The sequence below is a fragment of the Haemaphysalis longicornis genome, unplaced genomic scaffold (assembly GCF_048455015.1).
Source record: "Haemaphysalis longicornis isolate Haplotype H1 unplaced genomic scaffold, Haemaphysalis longicornis Haplotype H1 scaffold_2, whole genome shotgun sequence".
Classification (NCBI taxonomy): domain Eukaryota; kingdom Metazoa; phylum Arthropoda; class Arachnida; order Ixodida; family Ixodidae; genus Haemaphysalis; species Haemaphysalis longicornis.
This window is the reverse complement of record NW_027526295.1, coordinates 196,112,969-196,124,610: the sequence shown is the minus strand read 5'-3', so window position 1 is coordinate 196,124,610 and position 11,642 is coordinate 196,112,969. Positions and strand designations below refer to the sequence as shown.

Sequence of the window (11,642 nt, the reverse complement as noted above, 5' to 3'; positions counted from 1 at the left end):
AAGCATACAAAGTGTTTGATTTCCTTTTTCTTCGGATTCTTAAAAATCTAAATAAAAGCCAGAAAAAAACATGAGTTCAGAATGGGTACGCTTGCCCTCAAGTCGGAGGAGCACTGAATAATTCTTCCTATTTTAAATTGAGTTTTTCATTGGCTGTCATTTTCGCACCAAGCCAAAAGGACTGGTTTTTTTCCAATTGCGAAATACAACCGTTTAACTGAAAAAAGCTCCCCAGATATCTGAAAACTTTTCAATGTTTTTCTCGCGTAATGTGGACCTCCAACAGAAGCAGTTTTTTCTTTTTGTATTGCCGCTCCAACTTCCGTGAGAAAAGGATGTCTACCTATAAATGCACTATCTAACGACTGAGGAGCAATAGAGCGAAAACAAGAGGAGGAAAGAACATTTATTTCAACAAAAGGGTATTGGAACGGGAATGTAGCCCGCCTCCCGTGTACAGCGGGCCGCGAATTTGAGCCGAGTTCACGGCTCGCTGCATCAAGGCTTGTTCAAAATAGTGGCTTGAAATCCCTATTCAGCATATTCCAGCTTGCTATAGGCCGTTGGAGCGAAAGAAGGACTGCCGATGGCGTCAGTAAAGTAATTGAAACTGCAGTGATGCCGTAAGTACAAAAGTCGTGTTTTTTATTGCACCCTGCGCACGTCTACTTCCCGCCGATGGGCACCTCGACGCGGACGCCGACTTTGCCCTGCGGCTTGGCGTTCCAGCCGTGTCCGTCGACGCGGCCGAAGCTCTTGTGCACTTCGCCACCGACGATGACCTTGGCACCACTGTTGGGGAACTTGTGGATGACGCCCTCAGCGCGAACCCCGACGCTGGCGCCGAAGTTCCGGTGGCTGTTGCCGGACGCCGAAACGATGGGCCTCACTTGCTGCTCGGTCACGGCGGCGGACGAAGGGAAACGAAAGAAGAATAAAATACGGCATCGTAGGGCGTAATGGCAGCAGTGACATGATGCCTAATGGCTTTATTTTTGAGAAAGAAATTTGCCGCGTATGGGCTTGTTCTGCTGCAAGTCCTATCGAAAGACAATTGCGAGCTTCTTCCTCCTCTGCCACGTGACCCCCTCTTCTCTCTTCCTCTTAACCCCTCGAACCATTAGCCTCACTCCTCGGTACTCCCAGGATGGATACAATCAAGGTAAGTTCAATGCCATTCAATTTTCCCGCGTTCGGAGTGCTCCCATGCCATGCCTTGGGACAGGGACCTTCTCGTTGTTTCTCTATCGCTGTTGTTGTTCTCGGAACAGAACGAGCTCAAAATTTTCTTTTGGTCTACTTTTATCTAAGCTCTGCCCTATACTGTTTTGAATGCGTTGTTTCTTGATGTGATATCGTAAGAACAAACCCTTCATGTGCTATTAATTAGAAGAACGCTGGTACTGTCGATTATGTACTTACACTTGATATTTGATTGACCCGTACACCTGATATTTCATTTGCGCCAAATGATTTGGACATGTGCGACCCATGTTAGGAGTTTTATTTCGAACTGTCTCGTGTGTATAAACTATCTTTTCAAGGATTATTTGGCGGGGAGGTTGAATCGGGTGAAAAACAGATACGAGATTTTCCGCGTAATGATAGAAAAGCAATTATTTCTAAAAATGACTGGAAGCTTAGGTGTCAATGCGTTGCTGATGGATCGTGCTAAAAAAAGGTACTACCGTAAATTTATTTTGCAACTGCTTGAAACGCGTTATGACGTTCAGGACCCTAATTCACTGCCTTCTTTTTCATTTGTTTTTTCCTTCCATTTTCATTTAACATCAATCTGAACGTGTGTTACTTCCAGAAGGCGGAATCCAATATGCAAATATCTCTATTACCGCAAAAAATCTAAATAAGTGCGGAACAGAACATCGGTATTCCTGGGGTACGCGGAATTTCGAATGTTAAAGAATATAGTACAGTGCACTTACCCACTGAGCGGCAACCATGGAGAGGGCTGGTAAAAGAGCAATACAAATATCAGGGATATTTGCTATAAATACGGTACTTTTGCACATTTGCTGCGAAAACGGTACCCTTGCTGTGCTGTTGAATGTTCGGTGAAGTACTTTCGCACTGTTATAAGTGAATGTAAAATATTGCGCTGCGCTCAGGGCCCAGTTTGCGGCTTAACTTTAGCCAGCTATACGCAGCTGTCGAGCCACCAGGGCTAAGTTCAAAGGGTGGAATGTTTGACGAATACAGACGGAAAAGACAGCATATATTTCAATGAAGCTTCGCTGTTAAGCTATCCTTTTAGATGTGGGCTTACTGCAGGGAATATTTCGCTCTTTAAAGATGGTTCTATGCGTTCCTGAAAGTCACATCGTAAGAAAAAGCTGAGCAGCAGCTTCTACCCAGACACATCAAAACAAGCCGTTTTGAGGTTTGCAGTGCGAAAAAGCTTGCCAGCAAGCATGACGAGAATGCGCATGGCTTTGCGGGCCATCACAACAAGTAGGATGTTTCGAAACCAATATGTCACAGCAGGATTTCACTGGCAACTGCGGCTGCACCGATTCTGTACTGAGTGGAGAAGCTCCAGCTATATATGGTATCTCTCGTGTAAGATAAAGTCTAGTATGAGCGCTGTCGTTTGGTATACCCCAGCCAGCTCGTCAGGTGAAAACCTTCCCGTTTTGTAAGCTGGTTTTCCCACCAGATAGGTCGGGTGTTTTGACAACGTAGCCCCTTTGCCTGTGCACAAACGCTAGTAACTCTCCCTCCACATATCTGCGTACCTCACATGATAAGGAGATAAATGTACGCTAAGGAGAACCCCTGTCGATGTTTTTATATGTGCGAATCACGCAGCAAACGCTTCCGTGGGACGTGGCATGTCAACGTCAATGCAACAGAATATTGGGCGAAGAAAACTGAGTGGAAACTGACCTAAAATAGCGACAGCGGTTTGGCTACGCGAGCAAAGAGCTGCTTTTGATGGTCTGAAACAGGTTATTGGCGATAACGAGAAAATTCCAAAACACTGGGCCATTGCACGCTATTTAACTCGCAGGACATGGCAAGGATCAATTTAAAATGTGTTTCTGTGCGGAGAACTTTAGCGGGCAGTTATTAACAGATAATCCGTGGCAGAAAAAGAACAGTAAACCCAGTTCCACCTGCAGTGGAGATGCTGCTGAAACAGCAGAGGTGGGGCTAGTCTTTACAAAGATCTCGTTTAGCTTAAGCTTCTTTCTTGTGCGTAATGTTAGAGTCGTCTTAGCGGCTGAATATGATATAATTTATTTCGGTATACGTTTTATAACGCAAGAGTTAGAGCCGTTTTCTGAAATTATACCACCTCCGCCGATTGCTATGCTTCACCGCGCAACAGGCAATGTGGAAAAGCCAGCTTTTAAAAACCAAGTTTACACCGGTTTTTATAAAGTCGGCTTCGCCTCCAAGAACAAATGCGCTGGTGAGAAGACATTTTTAGGGGCAACATGTTTCAAAATAAGCACTTAACAAAACTTGTTGAGCTAGTTGGTTCATGCTTATTGGAAATAATAAACGGGGCGCTAAGCAGACGAAGACGAAGTAGAAACGTACACCACGTACAGGCGCCTGTATGTGGTGTATGTTTCTGCTTCGTCTTCGTCTGCTTAGCGCCCCTTTTATTATTTCCAACAAAATAAGAAGGCCGCTATGGCCTTTTTTTTTTTATGAATTTTTATACAGTTAAAACTCGTTATAACGAACACTGATATAGCGAATTATCGGTTATAACAAACTAAATATGAACTTTGGTTGGTCACGCTTTATTTCAATGATCTTATTTTATGTAACGAAACTAAAACCGCGAGAGCCGTGCACGATATCGGATATAACGAAGAAATATTTGACCAGTATGAGAAGCTACATGAAAAAAACCTCCGAAACTGCAGAACTATAAAGGCTTTTTTGTTCGTGGACACTGTTGAAAACTTCTTCCTGCTCGGTGGTGTGAGTAGCCACCAGACGAAAATCACATCCTTCATCAAATAAATAGGGACGCAGGCCTGTTTTGTCAACTAAACTTTGTTCTGCGGTAATTTCACGTCCTCATTTTCCGGTTCATTGAGACTGAAATGCAACTAGGAGAAAGGTAAGGGTTACCTTGTTTATAGTAGTTTCGATGCCTAAAAAAATGCATGTTTTATCGAGTATTTTTGCGTGGAACCAGATTTTCAATTTGTTAGAGGCGATTTTTACCTCTACTTGTACAACGAATAACGGATATAACGAACTAATTTGCTGTCCGAATAGCACTTCGTAAAAACGACGTTCGACAGTAGTGGGAACCGGTTTTGGCGCGGCAAAGAAACCTGCTACAGAGAGCGTGGCGCTATATAACCAGAAGATACTGCTGTCAAGGCCAGCACTAGAACAGCTCCCCAGCTAATGAGAAAACTGGAAGACTCACTCGAGGGTATTTGTGAATTCGTGAGCATCTCATACCTATTCCTTTGCAAACTTCAGGCTCGACCCAACGCCCACGTCTCACTTTTGCCTGGTCATGCAGCATGATACTGCGAGAAACGCAAACTTCTCCGGCGTTCCTCGCATTCCCCTTGCACACTGTGCCAACAGAGCTTTGCGGTCGAACAATCTCGGTGGTCACATTTGCTCTCTTTAGGAGCGGGTTTGGCTTACTCCCGATTCTTTCGTTGTAAACCAGTATCAGTGTCTTGTCGCCGGCATTACTATTCCATCTTTTTTTGCACTTACTCGGCGCTACACTCGTTTCACACTCCATTATACACCGGGACACCAGGCTGTGGCCAGTCAGGCGGCGATTGCACGCGCTGTTTCTTCTGTCCGGGCAATTCGATCATACTCTAAACGAAGGCAGCGCCAGTGCAGCCTGCTCTTTAATATACGCATAAGGAAATAGGACTACAAATGAGTGCGTCCACAGATAAGCTACTCTTGTTGGGCCTACAAAATGCAGCAGAAGAATTAGTCTAAGGCCATCTATCGATCCAAAATGACATACTCGGCCGAACTAAAGATGGACGAAAAGTTCTCCTGAATTAAGGTTGGACGGCCCTCGACGCGATCCCGCAAGTGCAAATACCAGACCTCTGGCACCAGGCCATAATTACTCACAACCTGCCCAGACATATGCACCACTCCCGTCACGAGGTCAGAAGAGCAGCGAGAGCCTGAGCGCTCGACGCGAACTTTGGAAACGACCCCGAAGTCGTATACACCGACGCCTCCTGGCACAAGGGAAGCCATACGCAACGTTGGTGGTATCAACCAGGAACAGCCTCCCTGTGTGCGCAACAGTCAAGACCCCGGACAGCACAGAATCGGAGGAGATAGCAATTGCTGATGACAGACGCCGGTACACATTGTCGTCACTTACTCGCAGCAAGCACATCGAAACCACCAATGGGGTTGGGTGTCCCCATCAACCCTTAGATTGCTACAAATCAAAACACGTCAGATCGAAAAATCACATTAATGTGGATGCCCTCTCACGCCTCCATGGAGGTCAACGAGTTTTGCCCAACAACAAGCCTGCGCACTCGCACCTACGGCTGAGGAGGACGATGTGGAGTTGTAGCAGCATTGCCGGAGACGACGGAGCTCCACTCTGAGGCTCACTGCGCGAGCGGTCAGTGGGCCTAGAAACTCCGAGCGTTCCGGCAGGCGTAGCTGCCGCTGGCCCGTCAGCAGCTGACTTCTAAATATATGTGTTATTGTGTGGTTCGGCGTTTTCATTGCCTCGTGCTGCCACAGAATTTGTGACCACGGACATCGGACATGGGTGACGACAGTCACACCGCTTTGGCGCGTAGGGTGACGTGGCTGCACTTTCGCTGCAGCTTCTCCAGTACTGGCCTTAGGACCCACAGCTCTCGCTCGCCCAGGTAAACAGCCGGTTAGCCATAGCGCGCATCACGTAGCAGGGCTAAAAATCCAATCACCTCGTGTCTGCGCTGCCTCCCGAGATCGCAATTGAGCTTTGCTACCTCATCGAGCTCCGCGACCTGATTGTTTCACCACCGGCGACCGCCCCGTTTGACGCCCTTACGAGCGAACTCATCATGCGGACGACGATGTCGGAACAGCGATGGTTGCAGCATCTACAATCTGAAGAACTCGGTAATCGCAAGCCCTCACAGCTACTGCGTCGCCTTCAACAGCTCCTTGGAGAAAAGGAAGCCACGTTCGATCAAGCTTTGCTTCGATAGCTTTTTCTTCAACGCCTGCCCACCTCCGCCCGCATGGTGCTGGAGACCGCGAGCAGTTTATCCATTTCCCAGCTGGCCAAACTTGCCGACTTCGTCATAGACGTATCAACTGCTGTCGAACGTCCCGTGTTCAACTTATCACTCTCCGAACGTTCCGGGCCCACTAAAGCAGCGCCAACAACGCCGTCTCCACCTGCGCTGCAGAGCCTGCGCGTGGATTTTCATGGTAACATCACCAAGCTATCAAATCAAATCGCCGCTCTCTCAGCCCGGCGCCTGTCCTCTCCCTCGCGCGGCCGCTCCTCGCGCCGCCGTTCGCCGTCGCCTTGAAGGCAAGGCGTATGCTGATATCATCGCAACTTTGGACAAGCAGCGCGAAAGTGTACGGCACCGTGCACTTTTCAGGGAAACTCCCCGGAGCACCACTAAATGCGGCGAGTGGTGTTAGTTGCAAAGTAAGCCGCTGGTTTTTGTGACGGACAAAATCGCCGGACTGCGTTTTCTCGTCGACACCGGCGCGGAGGTCAGCGTCATACCGTCCTCAGCCGTGTTCCGCAAGAGCATGCGAGGCACAAGCAGCTTACAAGCCGCCAACAAGACTCCCATCGCCACCTACGCAGAGCAATCGCTGTCCCTCAACATCGGCCTCCGAAGAACATTTCGATGGATTTTTCTTATCGCTGATGTGGCCGACCCCATTCTGGGCGCAGGCTTTCTGCGTCACTACAACTTGTTAGTTGACATGCACTGCAAGCGCCTCATTGATGCGAAAAACTGTGTTAATACGGGCTTGTTGGTACATACTTAGTTTGATAACAGCGCTAGGACAGGACACAGAGAAGGCGGCACGAGACTGGGCGCTGATGCTACTGATGCTACCATTGATGCTACTACGCCCCTCTCTGTGCTTGGTATAGCATCGAAGGAAGCGCTCTTGGCGGTCGCAAGCACCTCGTCGAAGTCGGTCTATGACACGCTTCTTGAGGACTTCCCGTCCTTTTTGTGACCTGCAAACTCCCTCCTACCGGTCTGGCATGACGTCACCACCACATTGTCACAACTGATCCACCCATTCACGCTCGAGCCCGTCTCTTACCGCCTGGTCGCTACAAGATCGCACGTGGCGAGTTCGAACACATGATTGAGCTCGGAGTCGTTAGACCGTCGTCAAGCCCTTACGCATCCCCGCTGCACATGGTGCCAATGCCGTCACCTGGAGAAAGGCATCCCTGCGAAGACTACCGGTTGCTTAACAACGCCATTGTTACGGATCGTTACCCCCTTCCGCACATCGCAGACTTCTCAGCACCACTGCATGGGGCGACGGTTTTCTCTAAGATCTTTCCTGTGAAGGCCTACCATAGATTCCTGTGGAGCCGGCGGATATTTCGAAGACGGCAATAATCACGTCATGCGCACTTTTTGAGTACGCGCGCATGGCTTTCTGCCTTAGCAACGCTGTACAAACTTTCCAAGGGTTATTGACTTCATTGACACCGTGACATGAGGATTACCTTTCTGTTTCGCTTACATCGATGACTTGCTTGTGTCCAGTAGCGACCCATAACAACACATTCAGCATCTTCTCCAACTGTTCACTCGCCTTGCCGAATACGGCCTTATCGTCAATAGAGGCAAGTGTGAGTTCGGTGCTCACGAGCTGGGCTTCATCGGCCACCATATATCCCCTTGCCTTCAAAAGTACAGGCTATTCAATACTTTCCGCAGCCATCTTCCATACGCAAGCTCCGTGAGTTTCTTGGCCTCCTAAATTTTTACCGCCGTTTCATCCCGCAGTGCGCCGCCCTCCTCCGGCCGCTGACAGACATGCTAAAGGGAAACAAACCGAAAGCATCTTCACTGACTTGGTCTCCAGAAGCACTAACCGCTTTCGAGAATGTCAAGACCAAGCTGTCCCAGGCAACCGTTCTCCTCCATCCGAGACTGGGAGTTACGCTTTGGCTAATGACTGATGCATCTGACGCTGCAGTCGGAGCTGTCCTCCAACAGTTTGTGGACAATGCCTGGCAACCCCTTGCTTTCTGCTTTCTTTTCCCGCGTTGTCACCCGCGGAGTCACGCTACAGCACTTTCGGAAGAGAACGCCTTGCAATGTACATGGCTGTACGTCACTTCCGGCACTTCTTGGAGGGTCGAGAGTTCCATTCCAGACGGGTCACAAGCCACTCACCTTCGCCATCCGGTTGAACTCCATAAAATTTTCACCTCGTGAAACCCGGCATCTGTCTTTCGTCGCGGAATTCACAACGGACATACGGAACGTGCAAGAGCAGGATAACGCTCCCGCAAGATGCGCTCTCACGTGTCGCCGCTTCAATGTCTAGTTCCCACAACTCGGCCGAGATCGACTTCACCGCACTCGCATCAGCCGCCCAGCAAGATGACGCCGACATAATAGCGCTTCGCGAAAATCCTGGCGCGCTGCACAGTCCCGGCGAGCTGCACAAAAATACGACAAGACGACAGAGAGAGAGAGAGAGAGAGAGAGAGAGAGAGAGAGAGAGAGAGAGAGAGAGAGAGAGAGAGAGGCTCTTTATTGGAAAAGCAGAAAGGGAAAGGGTTGCCGGCATTTACAGTCACCTACATGCTTCTCTGCTGTTAGTTGGGGAGGGGGCAAGAAAAGGCCCAAGAAAGAGCTGGGCAGGAAAGAAAAAGAAGAAAAACTGTCGTGGACTTAGCGCGGTAACGGACTTACATGCATATTTTTGTTCTGAGCTTGGGCCAGATAATTTACAATTTTGAAATTAGGTCAATTTCATCCAAATAAGAAAACAAACTCCGTAGAGCGTGGCGCTGCTGCGACGGACCAATCCATGGTCCTAAAATAATTCTGAGAGTAATTGGTCCTGTTCTAGCCGTGCAATGTTTTCAAGGAAGTGGGATCTCGGTTCCATGTAGGCCGCACATTCTAATAAAATGTGTTTTTAATAAACCGGTATTTTTTTAATAAACCGGTATCAGTGTGTCGAACCGCAAAAAATACCGGTTCGGTTACGGTTCTGGTTCAGGCGAAATCATTTCGTTCCGGTTCAGTTCCGGTTCGACAAAATCACGCACCGAACCGGTTCGCAAACCGGTTCGGTGCGTGAACCGGTTCGGTGAGTAGAAGTATCACTGAAATTAGAAAAAACATTTAGTAGTGTAAAACGACAGTCAAATCAAAATACAAACAACAATTCATAATGTTGCTTTTCCCCAATGGCAGTGGCGCAATTGCAAAGCAAACTTCAAACAATTACGAGATATTAGAAAAACAGATGAAGTGGCGACGATTTACCACCTACTTTTTCGCCCAGACTTTATGTTGTCCTTGCGACTATTCATAAAGCCACCGCCAAGAGATATGACGGTGGGATATATTTTCTGCTCTTTCCTTTTTTGTTGAAATCACAATCGTCGCTATGGAATCGCCCATCACGCTAACCTTGAAGCATTAAATGTAGGCCTGCGTACTGGCGCGTTCAAATACGAGCGCTTAATACCAACGGCGCACATTTTTTATATTTGCAACAAAACAGAAAAATCCTACAATAGGCACATACATACTAGCAATGAATTAAATTATTTGGTCACCCTACCCGCCGCGGTGGCTCAGTGGCTAAAACGTTGTGCTGCTGAGCACGAGGTCGCAGGTTCGATTCCCGGCCGCGGCGGCCGCTTTTCTGATGGAGGCGAAAAGCAAAAAAGGCCTTGTGTACAATATTTCCGCGCACGTTAAAGATCCCCAGGTGGTAGAAATTAATCCGGAGCCCTCCACTACGGCGCGCCTCATCGCCTGCGTTGCGTCGAACGCAGGCGATGCAATATTGATTCATTTTAGGGTTTACCCTAAAATCAGTCAATATTTGCTCACCCTGAGTAATTTGTTAGCTGTCACCTTATCGAATGTATTAGCCACACTTTTGTTAAAAGTAGGCTTTAGTTAACGCTCAGTCACTGTATATTGCTCTGACCACTGCAATTCCTTTTACTATAGCTATAACGGATGTGTGCATTACAATCAGTATGTCATCGTACCGCCTGACCCCCGGCCATCGTTCCGTGTGCTACATTGCGGAATGTTATAACACATTATGTTGTTACCAGAATGAAAGGGAAATTTGACGCGCGGCGCATGAGATGGGACTTTTTGGGGTAGACGCTCTTTAATTCGTCCACAGCAGTACTCCCCTTTGGAACGAGTAGCAGCAGAAGTAATGTAGCGAGTTGGGCAGTCAGTACAAGTGCTCCTTCGAAAAAAAAGCAGATCTCAGAGGCAAAACTGCAGAACAAGCAGAAAAGATGATCGCTGGGCGAATGGGGCAGTGTGAGGTACCAGCCTGCCTTTCTGCACCGGTCATCTGCTTTATTAGTGTTTCTGCTTCCAAGGTCGACGGCTGCAGTTTCTTGCCAAGGGATTAAGTGCGCACCTTAACAGTTTTCACTGACATATCTGTTTTTATTTGTATCTATAAAAAACGGAACTTGTCCACTGTACTGTCCTCAAAAACTGACCACGGAACTCACTTCCTTCGCATTGATGACACGTTTGGTTGTGAAAGGGAGGGCAAAGAAAAGTATAGAGCAATATCCACGTTTTAGCGCTTTTTTATTATTTATTTGGTTTTACTTACTTTTTGCGTAATATTTTAAAACAACGTGATTCGCCTTTTCTTTTTTGTTGTTTTCCGTGTAAACGCATTAAAAAAAAAAAAAAAACTGGCGCATTTGATGCCCCGTGCTATATCTCTGCTCCGAGGCGCAGCTTATGTTGCAGGCTGGCAGACTTATTTTAACCGGCTTGTGATAGTAAACGTGGATCAAAATCTCGATACACGGACGTTCTCGATTTCCATCTACTTCAGAAAAATGGTTTAGGGGAAGGGTGATCGAGGCCACTTGTGGTCAGCAGCGTACGGCTTAGCCACTCAGCAGCTCCTGCGGTCACACTTGTCAAGTATTAACAATTTGCAGGTGTCCGACCTTTGAAACAAATTATGAAATGGAAAATGCTTGCACACATCAGGTGTGGGCTTTCGCTGTTGATCAGTGGAGCACTCCTGCAGCCTGATTGCTCCAATAAAGTCGCAGCTAGGGACAGGCAATGTTTTATATCGCCTGTAAGCTGCCGGCCGAGAATTACATTTCGTTTGGTCAGCTTGCACTACGCTCGCGCTTCCAGCAGCAACAGACCATTGCTACATTGGTGCTCATTCATTTCCCCTGTTGTTACATAAAGCGTGATAGTGTTGAATTGTCTGGAGAGGAAAGTGCGCGAGCGGTTACGAAGTTGATGGTACGTGAAAGAAAAAAAGGCCTGAATTGCATTGACTTTTGCAATATCAACAACGAAGGGTCGAATCACCTACCTATATATATATATATATATATATATATATATATAATATTTATTTGCGCCTCCTGGATCTAATTTCTCAATTGGGTG

At 47.6% G+C, this 11,642-nt stretch overlaps 1 long non-coding RNA gene across 1 annotated transcript; it reads right to left on the bottom strand.

Moving 5' to 3' along the window:
* Window positions 1-509: 509 nt before the first annotated feature.
* LOC144169750 (uncharacterized) lies at window positions 510-1,964 on the bottom strand. Its single transcript, XR_013322512.1, has 2 exons — window positions 1,944-1,964; window positions 510-893 (listed from the first exon to the last, which is right to left on the bottom strand). It is a non-coding gene; the product is annotated as an uncharacterized LOC144169750 (long non-coding RNA).
* Between the last annotated feature and the right edge of the window lie 9,678 nt (window positions 1,965-11,642).